The sequence below is a fragment of the Rhynchophorus ferrugineus genome, unplaced genomic scaffold, assembly GCF_030347505.1.
Source record: "Rhynchophorus ferrugineus isolate W39M unplaced genomic scaffold, kcgeb_rfMv2 rfM2, whole genome shotgun sequence".
Classification (NCBI taxonomy): Eukaryota; Metazoa; Arthropoda; class Insecta; order Coleoptera; family Curculionidae; genus Rhynchophorus; species Rhynchophorus ferrugineus.
Genome location: NW_027472581.1, coordinates 56,229,825 through 56,247,893, shown reverse-complemented (window position 1 = coordinate 56,247,893; position 18,069 = coordinate 56,229,825).

Here is an 18,069-nt window from a genome sequence, read left to right as displayed (position 1 = left end):
TGGCAATCGGCAGCGTAAATAGCATGCCAAATATTACTTGGAATGTGAATTGGAACGAAATCGCTAATTCGTAAGACCATTTTACAATTTTTACCCCAGTTAGAAACAGACTCTAAGGTGTAAAATTTCGGTTGTCCATATCTCGGAAACTATAAGAGATAATGCAATTTGGCAATCGGCAGCGTAATTAGCATGCCGAATATTACTTGGTATGTGAATTGGAACGAAATCGCTAATTCATAAGACCATTTTACAATTCTGGTCCAAGTTAGAAGCAGAGCCAATATTGTCAGATGTCGATAGTCCATATCTCGGAAACTATAAGAGATAATGCAATTTGGCAATCGGCAGCATAAATAGCATGCCAAATATTACTTGGAATGTGAATTGGAACGAAATCGCTCATTCGTAAGACCATTTTACAATTTTTACCCCAGTTAGAAACAGACTCTAAGGTGTAAAATTTCGGTTGTCCATATCTCGGAAACTATAAGAGATAATGCAATTTGGCAATCGGCAGCGTAATTAGCATGCCGAATATTACTTGGAATGTGAATTGGAACGAAATCGCTAATTCATAAGACCATTTTACAATTCTGGTCCAAGTTAGAAGCAGAGCCAATATTGTCAGATGTCGATAGTCCATATCTCGTAAACTATAAGAGATAATGCAATTTGGCAATCGGCAGCGTAAATAGCATGCCGAATATTACTTGGAATGTGAATTGGAACGAAATCGCTAATTCATAAGACCATTTTACAATTCTGGCCCTAGTTAGAAGCAGAGCCAATATTGTTAGATGTCGATAGTCCATATCTCGGAAACTATAAGAGATAATGCAATTTGGCAATCGGTAACGTAATTAGCATACCGAATTGTACTTGGAATGTGAATTGGAACGAAATCGCTAATTCGTAAGACCATTTTACAATTTTGACCCCAGTTAGAAACAGACTCTAAGGTGTAAAATTTCGATTGTCCATATCTCGGAAACTATAAGAGATAATGCAATTTGGCAATCGGCAGCGTAATTAGCATGCCGAATATTACTTGGAATGTGAATTGGAACGAAATCGCTAATTCGTAAGACCATTTTACAATTTTGACCCCAGTTAGAAACAGACTCTAAGGTATAAAATTTCGGTAGTCCATATCTCGGAAACTATAAGAGATAATGCAATTTGGCAATCGGCAACGTAATTAGCATGCCGAATATTACTTGGAATGTGAATTGGAGCGAAATCGCTAATTCATAAGACCATTTTACAATTCTGGCCCTAGTTAGAAGCAGAGCCAATATTGTTAGATGTCGATAGTCCATATCTCGGAAACTATAAGAGATAATGCAATTTGGCAATCGGCAAAGTAATTAGCATGCCGAATATTACTTGGAATGTGAATTGGAGCGAAATCGCTAATTCATAAGACCATTTTACAATTCTGGCCCAAGTTAGAAGCAGAGCCAATATTGTCAGATGTCGATAGTCCATATCTCGGAAACTATAAGAGATAATGCAATTTGGCAATCGGCAACGTAATTAGCATGCCGAATATTACTTGGAATGTGAATTGGAACCAAATCGCTAATTCGTAAGACCATTTTACATTTCTGGCACAAGTTAGAAGCAGAGCCTATATTGTTAGATGTCGATAGTCCATATCTCGGAAACTATAAGAGATAATGCAATTTGGCAATCGGCAGCGTAAATAGCATGCCAAATATTACTTGGAATGTGAATTGGAACGAAATCGCTAATTCGTAAGACCATTTTACAATTTTTACCCCAGTTAGAAACAGACTCTAAGGTGTAAAATTTCGGTTGTCCATATCTCGGAAACTATAAGAGATAATGCAATTTGGCAATCGGCAGCGTAATTAGCATGCCGAATATTACATGGAATGTGAATTGGAACGAAATCGCTAATTCATAAGACCATTTTACAATTCTGGCCCAAGTTAGAAGCAGAGCCAATATTGTCAGATGTCGATAGTCCATATCTCGTAAACTATAAGAGATAATGCAATTTGGCAATCGGCAACGTAATTAGCATGCCGAATATTACTTGGAATGTGAATTGGAACGAAATCGCTAATTCGAAAGACCATTTTACAATTTTGACCCCAGTTAGAAACAGACTCTAAGGTGTAAAATTTCGATTGTCCATATCTCGGAAACTATAAGAGATAATGCAATTTGGAATTGGAACGAAATCGCTAATTCATAAGACCATTTTACAATTCTGGCCCAAGTTAGAAGCAGAGCCTATATTGTTAGATGTCGATAGTCCATATCTCGGAAACTATAAGAGATAATGCAATTTGGCAATCGGCAGCGTAAATAGCATGCCGAATATTACTTGGAATGTGAATTGGAACGAAATCGCTAATTCGTAAGACCATTTTACAATTTTGACCCCAGTTAGAAACAGACTCTAAGGTGTAAAATTTCGATTGTCCATATCTCGGAAACTATAAAAGATAATGCAATTTGGCAATCGGCAACGTAATTAGCATGCCGAATATTACTTGGAATGTGAATTGAAGCGAAATCGCTAATTCATAAGACCATTTTACAATTCTGGCCCTAGTTAGAAGCAGAGCCAATATTGTTAGATGTCGATAGTCCATATCTCGGAAACTATAAGAGATAATGCAATTTGGCAATCGGCAACGTAATTAGCATACCGAATATTACTTGGAATGTGAATTGGAACGAAATCGCTAATTCGTAAGACCATTTTACAATTTTGACCCCAGTTAGAAACAGACTCTAAGGTGTAAAATTTCGGTAGTCCATATCTCGGAAACTATAAGAGATAATGCAATTTGGCAATCGGCAACGTAATTAGCATGCCGAATATTACTTGGAATGTGAATTGGAGCGAAATCGCTAATTCATAAGACCATTTTACAATTCTGGCCCTAGTTAGAAGCAGAGCCAATATTGTTAGATGTCGATAGTCCATATCTCGGAAACTATAAGAGATAATGCAATTTGGCAATCGGCAAAGTAATTAGCATGCCGAATATTACTTGAAATGTGAATTGGAGCGAAATCGCTAATTCATAAGACCATTTTACAATTCTGGCCCAAGTTAGAAGCAGAGCCAATATTGTCAGATGTCGATAGTCCATATCTCGGAAACTATAAGAGATAATGCAATTTGGCAATCGGCAACGTAATTAGCATGCCGAATATTACTTGGAATGTGAATTGGAACCAAATCGCTAATTCGTAAGACCATTTTACATTTCTGGCCCAAGTTAGAAGCAGAGCCTATATTGTTAGATGTCGATAGTCCATATCTCGGAAACTATAAGAGATAATGCAATTTGGCAATCGGCAGCGTAAATAGCATGCCAAATATTACTTGGAATGTGAATTGGAACGAAATCGCTAATTCGTAAGGCCATTTTACAATTTTTACCCCAGTTAGAAACAGACTCTAAGGTGTAAAATTTCGGTTGTCCATATCTCGGAAACTATAAGAGATAATGCAATTTGGCAATCGGCAGCGTAATTAGCATGCCGAATATTACTTGGAATGTGAATTGGAACGAAATCGCTAATTCATAAGACCATTTTACAATTCTGGTCCAAGTTAGAAGCAGAGCCAATATTGTCAGATGTCGATAGTCCATATCTCGTAAACTATAAGAGATAATGCAATTTGGCAATCGGCAACGTAATTAGCATGCCGAATATTACTTGGAATGTGAATTGAAACCAAATCGCTAATTCGTAAGACCATTTTACATTTCTGGCCCAAGTTAGAAGCAGAGCCTATATTGTTAGATGTCGATAGTCCATATCTCGGAAACTATAAGAGATAATGCAATTTGGCAATCGGCAGCGTAAATAGCATGCCAAATATTACTTGGAATGTGAATTGGAACGAAATCGCTAATTCGTAAGACCATTTTACAATTTTTACCCCAGTTAGAAACAGACTCTAAGGTGTAAAATTTCGGTTGTCCATATCTCGGAAACTATAAGAGATAATGCAATTTGGCAATCGGCAGCGTAATTAGCATGCCGAATATTACTTGGAATGTGAATTGGAACGAAATCGCTAATTCATAAGACCATTTTACAATTCTGGTCCAAGTTAGAAGCAGAGCCAATATTGTCAGATGTCGATAGTCCATATCTCGGAAACTATAAGAGATAATGCAATTTAGCAATCGGCAGCGTAATTAGCATGCCGAATATTACTTGGAATGTGAATTGGAGCGAAATCGCTAATTCATAAGACCATTTTACAATTCTGGCCCTAGTTAGAAGCAGAGCCAATATTGTTAGATGTCGATAGTCCATATCTCGGAAACTATAAGAGATAATGCAATTTGGCAATCGGCAAAGTAATTAGCATGCCGAATATTACTTGGAATGTGAATTGGAGCGAAATCGCTAATTCATAAGACCATTTTACAATTCTGGCCCAAGTTAGAAGCAGAGCCAATATTGTCAGATGTCGATAGTCCATATCTCGGAAACTATAAGAGATAATGCAATTTGGCAATCGGCAACGTAATTAGCATGCCGAATATTACTTGGAATGTGAATTGGAACCAAATCGCTAATTCGTAAGACCATTTTAAATTTCTGGCCCAAGTTAGAAGCAGAGCCTATATTGTTAGATGTCGATAGTCCATATCTCGGAAACTATAAGAGATAATGCAATTTGGCAATCGGCAGCGTAAATAGCATGCCAAATATTACTTGGAATGTGAATTGGAACGAAATCGCTAATTCGTAAGACCATTTTACAATTTTTACCCCAGTTAGAAACAGACTCTAAGGTGTAAAATTTCGGTTGTCCATATCTCGGAAACTATAAGAGATAATGCAATTTGGCAATCGGCCGCGTAATTAGCATGCCGAATATTACTTGGTATGTGAATTGGAACGAAATCGCTAATTCATAAGACCATTTTACAATTCTGGTCCAAGTTAGAAGCAGAGCCAATATTGTCAGATGTCGATAGTCCATATCTCGGAAACTATAAGAGATAATGCAATTTGGCAATCGGCAGCGTAATTAGCATGCCGAATATTACTTGGAATGTGAATTGGAACGAAATCGCTAATTCATTAGACCATTTTACAATTCTGGCCCAAGTTAGAAGCAGAGCCAATATTGTCAGATGTCGATAGTCCATATCTCGGAAACTATAAGAGATAATGCAATTTGGCAATCGGCAGCATAAATAGCATGCCAAATATTACTTGGAATGTGAATTGGAACGAAATCGCTCATTCGTAAGACCATTTTACAATTTTTACCCCAGTTAGAAACAGACTCTAAGGTGTAAAATTTCGGTTGTCCATATCTCGGAAACTATAAGAGATAATGCAATTTGGCAATCGGCAGCGTAATTAGCATGCCGAATATTACTTGGAATGTGAATTGGAACGAAATCGCTAATTCATAAGACCATTTTACAATTCTGGTCCAAGTTAGAAGCAGAGCCAATATTGTCAGATGTCGATAGTCCATATCTCGTAAACTATAAGAGATAATGCAATTTGGCAATCGGCAGCGTAAATAGCATGCCGAATATTAGTTGGAATATGAATTGGAACGAAATCGCTAATTCATAAGACCATTTTACAATTCTGGCCCTAGTTAGAAGCAGAGCCAATATTGTTAGATGTCGATAGTCCATATCTCGGAAACTATAAGAGATAATGCAATTTGGCAATCGGTAACGTAATTAGCATACCGAATTGTACTTGGAATGTGAATTGGAACGAAATCGCTAATTCGTAAGACCATTTTACAATTTTGACCCCAGTTAGAAACAGACTCTAAGGTGTAAAATTTCGATTGTCCATATCTCGGAAACTATAAGAGATAATGCAATTTGGCAATCGGCAGCGTAATTAGCATGCCGAATATTACTTGGAATGTGAATTGGAACGAAATCGCTAATTCGTAAGACCATTTTACAATTTTGATCCCAGTTAGAAACAGACTCTAAGGTGTAAAATTTCGGTAGTCCATATCTCGGAAACTATAAGAGATAATGCAATTTGGCAATCGGCAACGTAATTAGCATGCCGAATATTACTCGGAATGTGAATTGGAGCGAAATCGCTAATTCATAAGACCATTTTACAATTCTGGCCCTAGTTAGAAGCAGAGCCAATATTGTTAGATGTCGATAGTCCATATCTCGGAAACTATAAGAGATAATGCAATTTGGCAATCGGCAAAGTAATTAGCATGCCGAATATTACTTGGAATGTGAATTGGAGCGAAATCGCTAATTCATAAGACCATTTTACAATTCTGGCCCAAGTTAGAAGCAGAGCCAATATTGTCAGATGTCGATAGTCCATATCTCGGAAACTATAAGAGATAATGCAATTTGGCAATCGGCAACGTAATTAGCATGCCGAATATTACTTGGAATGTGAATTGGAACCAAATCGCTAATTCGTAAGACCATTTTACATTTCTGGCCCAAGTTAGAAGCAGAGCCTATATTGTTAGATGTCGATAGTCCATATCTCGGAAACTATAAGAGATAATGCAATTTGGCAATCGGCAGCGTAAATAGCATGCCAAATATTACTTGGAATGTGAATTGGAACGAAATCGCTAATTCGTAAGGCCATTTTACAATTTTTACCCCAGTTAGAAACAGACTCTAAGGTGTAAAATTTCGGTTGTCCATATCTCGGAAACTATAAGAGATAATGCAATTTGGCAATCGGCAGCGTAATTAGCATGCCGAATATTACTTGGAATGTGAATTGGAACGAAATCGCTAATTCATAAGACCATTTTACAATTCTGGTCCAAGTTAGAAGCAGAGCCAATATTGTCAGATGTCGATAGTCCATATCTCGTAAACTATAAGAGATAATGCAATTTGGCAATCGGCAACGTAATTAGCATGCCGAATATTACTTGGAATGTGAATTGAAACCAAATCGCTAATTCGTAAGACCATTTTACATTTCTGGCCCAAGTTAGAAGCAGAGCCTATATTGTTAGATGTCGATAGTCCATATCTCGGAAACTATAAGAGATAATGCAATTTGGCAATCGGCAGCGTAAATAGCATGCCAAATATTACTTGGAATGTGAATTGGAACGAAATCGCTAATTCGTAAGACCATTTTACAATTTTTACCCCAGTTAGAAACAGACTCTAAGGTGTAAAATTTCGGTTGTCCATATCTCGGAAACTATAAGAGATAATGCAATTTGGCAATCGGCAGCGTAATTAGCATGCCGAATATTACTTGGAATGTGAATTGGAACGAAATCGCTAATTCATAAGACCATTTTACAATTCTGGTCCAAGTTAGAAGCAGAGCCAATATTGTCAGATGTCGATAGTCCATATCTCGGAAACTATAAGAGATAATGCAATATGGCAATCGGCAGCGTAATTAGCATGCCGAATATTACTTGGAATGTGAATTGGAGCGAAATCGCTAATTCATAAGACCATTTTACAATTCTGGCCCTAGTTAGAAGCAGAGCCAATATTGTTAGATGTCGATAGTCCATATCTCGGAAACTATAAGAGATAATGCAATTTGGCAATCGGCAAAGTAATTAGCATGCCGAATATTACTTGGAATGTGAATTGGAGCGAAATCGCTAATTCATAAGACCATTTTACAATTCTGGCCCAAGTTAGAAGCAGAGCCAATATTGTCAGATGTCGATAGTCCATATCTCGGAAACTATAAGAGATAATGCAATTTGGCAACCGGCAATGTAATTAGCATGCCGAATATTACTTGGAATGTGAATTGGAACCAAATCGCTAATTCGTAAGACCATTTTAAATTTCTGGCCCAAGTTAGAAGCAGAGCCTATATTGTTAGATGTCGATAGTCCATATCTCGGAAACTATAAGAGATAATGCAATTTGGCAATCGGCAGCGTAAATAGCATGCCAAATATTACTTGGAATGTGAATTGGAACGAAATCGCTAATTCGTAAGACCATTTTACAATTTTTACCCCAGTTAGAAACAGACTCTAAGGTGTAAAATTTCGGTTGTCCATATCTCGGAAACTATAAGAGATAATGCAATTTGGCAATCGGCAGCGTAATTAGCATGCCGAATATTACTTGGTATGTGAATTGGAACGAAATCGCTAATTCATAAGACCATTTTACAATTCTGGTCCAAGTTAGAAGCAGAGCCAATATTGTCAGATGTCGATAGTCCATATCTCGGAAACTATAAGAGATAATGCAATTTGGCAATCGGCAGCGTAATTAGCATGCCGAATATTACTTGGAATGTGAATTGGAACGAAATCGCTAATTCATTAGACCATTTTACAATTCTGGCCCAAGTTAGAAGCAGAGCCAATATTGTCAGATGTCGATAGTCCATATCTCGGAAACTATAAGAGATAATGCAATTTGGCAATCGGCAGCATAAATAGCATGCCAAATATTACTTGGAATGTGAATTGGAACGAAATCGCTCATTCGTAAGACCATTTTACAATTTTTACCCCAGTTAGAAACAGACTCTAAGGTGTAAAATTTCGGTTGTCCATATCTCGGAAACTATAAGAGATAATGCAATTTGGCAATCGGCAGCGTAATTAGCATGCCGAATATTACTTGGAATGTGAATTGGAACGAAATCGCTAATTCATAATACCATTTTACAATTCTGGTCCAAGTTAGAAGCAGAGCCAATATTGTCAGATGTCGATAGTCCATATCTCGTAAACTATAAGAGATAATGCAATTTGGCAATCGGCAGCGTAAATAGCATGCCGAATATTACTTGGAATGTGAATTGGAACGAAATCGCTAATTCATAAGACCATTTTACAATTCTGGCCCTAGTTAGAAGCAGAGCCAATATTGTTAGATGTCGATAGTCCATATCTCGGAAACTATAAGAGATAATGCAATTTGGCAATCGGTAACGTAATTAGCATACCGAATTGTACTTGGAATGTGAATTGGAACGAAATCGCTAATTCGTAAGACCATTTTACAATTTTGACCCCAGTTAGAAACAGACTCTAAGGTGTAAAATTTCGATTGTCCATATCTCGGAAACTATAAGAGATAATGCAATTTGGCAATCGGCAGCGTAATTAGCATGCCGAATATTACTTGGAATGTGAATTGGAACGAAATCGCTAATTCGTAAGACCCTTTTACAATTTTGACCCCAGTTAGAAACAGACTCTAAGGTATAAAATTTCGGTAGTCCATATCTCGGAAACTATAAGAGATAATGCAATTTGGCAATCGGCAACGTAATTAGCATGCCGAATATTACTTGGAATGTGAATTGGAGCGAAATCGCTAATTCATAAGACCATTTTACAATTCTGGCCCTAGTTAGAAGCAGAGCCAATATTGTTAGATGTCGATAGTCCATATCTCGGAAACTATAAGAGATAATGCAATTTGGCAATCGGCAAAGTAATTAGCATGCCGAATATTACTTGGAATGTGAATTGGAGCGAAATCGCTAATTCATAAGACCATTTTACAATTCTGGCCCAAGTTAGAAGCAGAGCCAATATTGTCAGATGTCGATAGTCCATATCTCGGAAACTATAAGAGATAATGCAATTTGGCAATCGGCAACGTAATTAGCATGCCGAATATTACTTGGAATGTGAATTGGAACCAAATCGCTAATTCGTAAGACCATTTTACATTTCTGGCACAAGTTAGAAGCAGAGCCTATATTGTTAGATGTCGATAGTCCATATCTCGGAAACTATAAGAGATAATGCAATTTGGCAATCGGCAGCGTAAATAGCATGCCAAATATTACTTGGAATGTGAATTGGAACGAAATCGCTAATTCGTAAGACCATTTTACAATTTTTACCCCAGTTAGAAACAGACTCTAAGGTGTAAAATTTCGGTTGTCCATATCTCGGAAACTATAAGAGATAATGCAATTTGGCAATCGGCAGCGTAATTAGCATGCCGAATATTACATGGAATGTGAATTGGAACGAAATCGCTAATTCATAAGACCATTTTACAATTCTGGCCCAAGTTAGAAGCAGAGCCAATATTGTCAGATGTCGATAGTCCATATCTCGTAAACTATAAGAGATAATGCAATTTGGCAATCGGCAACGTAATTAGCATGCCGAATATTACTTGGAATGTGAATTGGAACGAAATCGCTAATTCGAAAGACCATTTTACAATTTTGACCCCAGTTAGAAACAGACTCTAAGGTGTAAAATTTCGATTGTCCATATCTCGGAAACTATAAGAGATAATGCAATTTGGAATTGGAACGAAATCGCTAATTCATAAGACCATTTTACAATTCTGGCCCTAGTTAGAAGCAGAGCCAATATTGTTAGATGTCGATAGTCCATATCTCGGAAACTATAAGAGATAATGCAATTTGGCAATCGGCAACGTAATTAGCATACCGAATATTACTTGGAATGTGAATTGGAACGAAATCGCTAATTCGTAAGACCATTTTACAATTTTGACCCCAGTTAGAAACAGACTCTAAGGTGTAAAATTTCGATTGTCCATATCTCGGAAACTATAAGAGATAATGCAATTTGGCAATCGGCAGTGTAATTAGCATGCCGAATATTACTTGGAATGTGAATTGGAACGAAATCGCTAATTCGTAAGACCATTTTACAATTTTGACCCCAGTTAGAAACAGACTCTAAGGTGTAAAATTTCGGTAGTCCATATCTCGGAAACTATAAGAGATAATGCAATTTGGCAATCGGCAACGTAATTAGCATGCCGAATATTACTTGGAATGTGAATTGGAGCGAAATCGCTAATTCATAAGACCATTTTACAATTCTGGCCCTAGTTAGAAGCAGAGCCAATATTGTTAGATGTCGATAGTCCATATCTCGGAAACTATAAGAGATAATGCAATTTGGCAATCGGCAAAGTAATTAGCATGCCGAATATTACTTGAAATGTGAATTGGAGCGAAATCGCTAATTCATAAGACCATTTTACAATTCTGGCCCTAGTTAGAAGCAGAGCCAATATTGTTAGATGTCGATAGTCCATATCTCGGAAACTATAAGAGATAATGCAATTTGGCAATCGGCAACGTAATTAGCATACCGAATATTACTTGGAATGTGAATTGGAACGAAATCGCTAATTCGTAAGACCATTTTACAATTTTGACCCCAGTTAGAAACAGACTCTAAGGTGTAAAATTTCGATTGTCCATATCTCGGAAACTATAAGAGATAATGCAATTTGGAATTGGAACGAAATCGCTAATTCATAAGACCATTTTACAATTCTGGCCCTAGTTAGAAGCAGAGCCAATATTGTTAGATGTCGATAGTCCATATCTCGGAAACTATAAGAGATAATGCAATTTGGCAATCGGCAACGTAATTAGCATACCGAATATTACTTGGAATGTGAATTGGAACGAAATCGCTAATTCGTAAGACCATTTTACAATTTTGACCCCAGTTAGAAACAGACTCTAAGGTGTAAAATTTCGATTGTCCATATCTCGGAAACTATAAGAGATAATGCAATTTGGCAATCGGCAGTGTAATTAGCATGCCGAATATTACTTGGAATGTGAATTGGAACGAAATCGCTAATTCGTAAGACCATTTTACAATTTTGACCCCAGTTAGAAACAGACTCTAAGGTGTAAAATTTCGGTAGTCCATATCTCGGAAACTATAAGAGATAATGCAATTTGGCAATCGGCAACGTAATTAGCATGCCGAATATTACTTGGAATGTGAATTGGAGCGAAATCGCTAATTCATAAGACCATTTTACAATTCTGGCCCTAGTTAGAAGCAGAGCCAATATTGTTAGATGTCGATAGTCCATATCTCGGAAACTATAAGAGATAATGCAATTTGGCAATCGGCAAAGTAATTAGCATGCCGAATATTACTTGAAATGTGAATTGGAGCGAAATCGCTAATTCATAAGACCATTTTACAATTCTGGCCCTAGTTAGAAGCAGAGCCAATATTGTTAGATGTCGATAGTCCATATCTCGGAAACTATAAGAGATAATGCAATTTGGCAATCGGCAACGTAATTAGCATACCGAATATTACTTGGAATGTGAATTGGAACGAAATCGCTAATTCGTAAGACCATTTTACAATTTTGACCCCAGTTAGAAACAGACTCTAAGGTGTAAAATTTCGATTGTCCATATCTCGGAAACTATAAGAGATAATGCAATTTGGCAATCGGCAGTGTAATTAGCATGCCGAATATTACTTGGAATGTGAATTGGAACGAAATCGCTAATTCGTAAGACCATTTTACAATTTTGACCCCAGTTAGAAACAGACTCTAAGGTGTAAAATTTCGGTAGTCCATATCTCGGAAACTATAAGAGATAATGCAATTTGGCAATCGGCAACGTAATTAGCATGCCGAATATTACTTGGAATGTGAATTGGAGCGAAATCGCTAATTCATAAGACCATTTTACAATTCTGGCCCTAGTTAGAAGCAGAGCCTATATTGTTAGATGTCGATAGTCCATATCTCGGAAACTATAAGAGATAATGCAATTTGGCAATCGGCAGCGTAAATAGCATGCCAAATATTACTTGGAATGTGAATTGGAACGAAATCGTTAATTCGTAAGACCATTTTACAATTTTTACCCCAGTTAGAAACAGACTCTAAGGTGTAAAATTTCGGTTGTCCATATCTCGGAAACTATAAGAGATAATGCAATTTGGCAATCGGCAGCGTAATTAGCATGCCAAATATTACTTGGAATGTGAATTGGAACGAAATCGCTAATTCATAAGACCATTTTACAATTCTGGTCCAAGTTAGAAGCAGAGCCAATATTGTCAGATGTCGATAGTCCATATCTCGGAAACTATAAGAGATAATGCAATTTGGCAATCGGCAGCGTAATTAGCATGCCGAATATTACTTGGAATGTGAATTGGAGCGAAATCGCTAATTCATAAGACCATTTTACAATTCTGGCCCTAGTTAGAAGCAGAGCCAATATTGTTAGATGTCGATAGTCCATATCTCGGAAACTATAAGAGATAATGCAATTTGGCAATCGGCAAAGTAATTAGCATGCCGAATATTACTTGGAATGTGAATTGGAGCGAAATCGCTAATTCATAAGACCATTTTACAATTCTGGCCCAAGTTAGAAGCAGAGCCAATATTGTCAGATGTCGATAGTCCATATCTCGGAAACTATAAGAGATAATGCAATTTGGCAATCGGCAACGTAATTAGCATGCCGAATATTACTTGGAATGTGAATTGGAACCAAATCGCTAATTCGTAAGACCATTTTAAATTTCTGGCCCAAGTTAGAAGCAGAGCCTATATTGTTAGATGTCGATAGTCCATATCTCGGAAACTATAAGAGATAATGCAATTTGGCAATCGGCAGCGTAAATAGCATGCCAAATATTACTTGGAATGTGAATTGGAACGAAATCGCTAATTCGTAAGACCATTTTACAATTTTTACCCCAGTTAGAAACAGACTCTAAGGTGTAAAATTTCGGTTGTCCATATCTCGGAAACTATAAGAGATAATGCAATTTGGCAATCGGCAGCGTAATTAGCATGCCGAATATTACTTGGTATGTGAATTGGAACGAAATCGCTAATTCATAAGACCATTTTACAATTCTGGTCCAAGTTAGAAGCAGAGCCAATATTGTCAGATGTCGATAGTCCATATCTCGGAAACTATAAGAGATAATGCAATTTGGCAATCGGCAGCGTAATTAGCATGCCGAATATTACTTGGAATGTGAATTGGAACGAAATCGCTAATTCATTAGACCATTTTACAATTCTGGCCCAAGTTAGAAGCAGAGCCAATATTGTCAGATGTCGATAGTCCATATCTCGGAAACTATAAGAGATAATGCAATTTGGCAATCGGCAGCATAAATAGCATGCCAAATATTACTTGGAATGTGAATTGGAACGAAATCGCTCATTCGTAAGACCATTTTACAATTTTTACCCCAGTTAGAAACAGACTCTAAGGTGTAAAATTTCGGTTGTCCATATCTCGGAAACTATAAGAGATAATGCAATTTGGCAATCGGCAGCGTAATTAGCATGCCGAATATTACTTGGAATGTGAATTGGAACGAAATCGCTAATTCATAAGACCATTTTACAATTCTGGTCCAAGTTAGAAGCAGAGCCAATATTGTCAGATGTCGATAGTCCATATCTCGTAAACTATAAGAGATAATGCAATTTGGCAATCGGCAGCGTAAATAGCATGCCGAATATTACTTGGAATGTGAATTGGAACGAAATCGCTAATTCATAAGACCATTTTACAATTCTGGCCCTAGTTAGAAGCAGAGCCAATATTGTTAGATGTCGATAGTCCATATCTCGGAAACTATAAGAGATAATGCAATTTGGCAATCGGTAACGTAATTAGCATACCGAATTGTACTTGGAATGTGAATTGGAACGAAATCGCTAATTCGTAAGACCATTTTACAATTTTGACCCCAGTTAGAAACAGACTCTAAGGTGTAAAATTTCGATTGTCCATATCTCGGAAACTATAAGAGATAATGCAATTTGGCAATCGGCAGCGTAATTAGCATGCCGAATATTACTTGGAATGTGAATTGGAACGAAATCGCTAATTCGTAAGACCATTTTACAATTTTGACCCCAGTTAGAAGCAGAGCCAATATTGTAAAATGTCGATAGTCCATATCTCGGAAACTATAAGAGATAATGCAATTTGGCAATCGGCAACGTAATTAGCATGCCGAATATTACTTGGAATGTGAATTGGAGCGAAATCGCTAATTCATAAGACCATTTTACAATTCTGGCCCAAGTTAGAAGCAGAGCCAATATTGTCAGATGTCGATAGTCCATATCTCGGAAACTATAAGAGATAATGCAATTTGGCAATCGGCAACGTAATTAGCATGCCGAATATTACTTGGAATGTGAATTGGAACCAAATCGCTAATTCGTAAGACCATTTTACATTTCTGGCCCAAGTTAGAAGCAGAGCCTATATTGTTAGATGTCGATAGTCCATATCTCGGAAACTATAAGAGATAATGCAATTTGGCAATCGGCAGCGTAAATAGCATGCCAAATATTACTTGGAATGTGAATTGGAACGAAATCGCTAATTCGTAAGGCCATTTTACAATTTTTACCCCAGTTAGAAACAGACTCTAAGGTGTAAAATTTCGGTTGTCCATATCTCGGAAACTATAAGAGATAATGCAATTTGGCAATCGGCAGCGTAATTAGCATGCCGAATATTACTTGGAATGTGAATTGGAACGAAATCGCTAATTCAAAAGACCATTTTACAATTCTGGTCCAAGTTAGAAGCAGAGCCAATATTGTCAGATGTCGATAGTCCATATCTCGTAAACTATAAGAGATAATGCAATTTGGCAATCGGCAACGTAATTAGCATGCCGAATATTACTTGGAATGTGAATTGGAACGAAATCGCTAATTCGAAAGACCATTTTACAATTTTGACCCCAGTTAGAAACAGACTCTAAGGTGTAAAATTTCGATTGTCCATATCTCGGAAACTATAAGAGATAATGCAATTTGGAATTGGAACGAAATCGCTAATTCATAAGACCATTTTACAATTCTGGCCCAAGTTAGAAGCAGAGCCTATATTGTTAGATGTCGATAGTCCATATCTCGGAAACTATAAGAGATAATGCAATTTGGCAATCGGCAGCGTAAATAGCATGCCGAATATTACTTGGAATGTGAATTGGAACGAAATCGCTAATTCGTAAGACCATTTTACAATTTTGACCCCAGTTAGAAACGGACTCTAAGGTGTAAAATTTCGATTGTCCATATCTCGGAAACTATAAAAGATAATGCAATTTGGCAATCGGCAACGTAATTAGCATGCCGAATATTACTTGGAATGTGAATTGAAGCGAAATCGCTAATTCATAAGACCATTTTACAATTCTGGCCCTAGTTAGAAGCAGAGCCAATATTGTTAGATGTCGATAGTCCATATCTCGGAAACTATAAGAGATAATGCAATTTGGCAATCGGCAACGTAATTAGCATACCGAATATTACTTGGAATGTGAATTGGAACGAAATCGCTAATTCGTAAGACCATTATACAATTTTGACCCCAGTTAGAAACAGACTCTAAGGTGTAAAATTTCGATTGTCCATATCTCGGAAACTATAAGAGATAATGCAATTTGGCAATCGGCAGCGTAATTAGCATGCCGAATATTACTTGGAATGTGAATTGGAACGAAATCGCTAATTCGTAAGACCATTTTACAATTTTGACCCCAGTTAGAAACAGACTCTAAGGTGTAAAATTTCGGTAGTCCATATCTCGGAAACTATAAGAGATAATGCAATTTGGCAATCGGCAGCGTAATTAGCATGCCGAATATTACTTGGAATGTGAATTGGAACGAAATCGCTAATTCATAAGACCATTTTACAATTCTGGTCCAAGTTAGAAGCAGAGCCAATATTGTCAGATGTCGATAGTCCATATCTCGGAAACTATAAGAGATAATGCAATTTGGCAATCGGCAACGTAATTAGCATGCCGAATATTACTTGGAATGTGAATTGGAACGAAATCGCTAATTCGTAAGACCATTTTACAATTTTAACCCCAGTTAGAAACAGACTCTAAGATGTAAAATTTCGATTGTCCATATCTCGGAAACTATAAGAGATAATGCAATTTGGCAATCGGCAACGTAATTAGCATGCCGAATATTACTTGGAATGTGAATTGGAACGAAATCGCTAATTCGTAAGACCATTTTACAATTCTGGCCCAAGTTAGAAGCAGAGCCAATATTGTCAGAGGTCGATAGTCCATATCTCGGAAACTATAAGAGATAATGCAATTTGGCAATCGGCAACGTAATTAGCATGCCGAATATTACTTGGAATGTGAATTGGAACGAAATCGCTAATTCGTAAGACCATTTTACAATTTTAACCCCAGTTAGAAACAGACTCTAAGATGTAAAATTTCGATTGTCCATATCTCGGAAACTATAAGAGATAATGCAATTTGGCAATCGGCAACGTAATTAGCATGCCGAATATTACTTAGAATGTGAATTGGAGCGAAATCGCTAACTCATAAGACCATTTTACAATTCTGGCCCAAGTTAGAAGCAGAGCCAATATTGAGGTTCGTCCATCGATCGATGGACGAACCTAGATGTCGATAGTCCATATCTCGGACACTATAAGAGATAATGCAATTTGGCAATCGGCAGCGTAATTAGCATGCCGAATATTACTTGGAATGTGAATTGGAGCGAAATCGCTAATTCATAAGACCATTTTACAATTCTGGCCCTAGTTAGAAGCAGAGCCAATATTGTTAGATGTCGATAGTCCATATCTCGGAATCTATAAGAGATAATGCAATTTGGCAATCGGCAACGTAATTAGCATGCCGAATATTACTTGGAATGTGAATTGGAGCGAAATCGCTAATTCATAAGACCATTTTACAATTCTGGCCCTAGTTAGAAGCAGAGCCAATATTGTTAGATGTCGAGAGTCCATATCTCGGAAACTATAAGAAATAATGCAATTTGGCAATCGGCAACGTAATTAGCATGCCGAATATTACTTGGAATGTGAATTGGAACGAAATCGCTAATTCGAAGGACCATTTTACAATTTTGACCCCAGTTAGAAACAGACTCTAAGGTGTAAAATTTCGATTGTCCATATCTCGGAAACTATAAGAGATAATGCAATTTGGTAATCGGCAGCGTAATTAGCATGCCGAATATTACTTGGAATGTGAATTGGAACGAAATCGCTAATTCGTAAGACCATTTTACAATTTTGACCCCAGTTAGAAACAGACTCTAAGGTGTAAAATTTCGATAGTCCATATCTCGGAAACTATAAGAGATAATGCAATTTGGCAATCGGCAACGTAATTAGCATGCCGAATAATACTTGGAATGTGAATTGGAGCGAAATCGCTAATTCATAAGACCATTTTACAATTCTGGCCCTAGTTAGAAGCAGAGCCAATATTGTTAGATGTCGATAG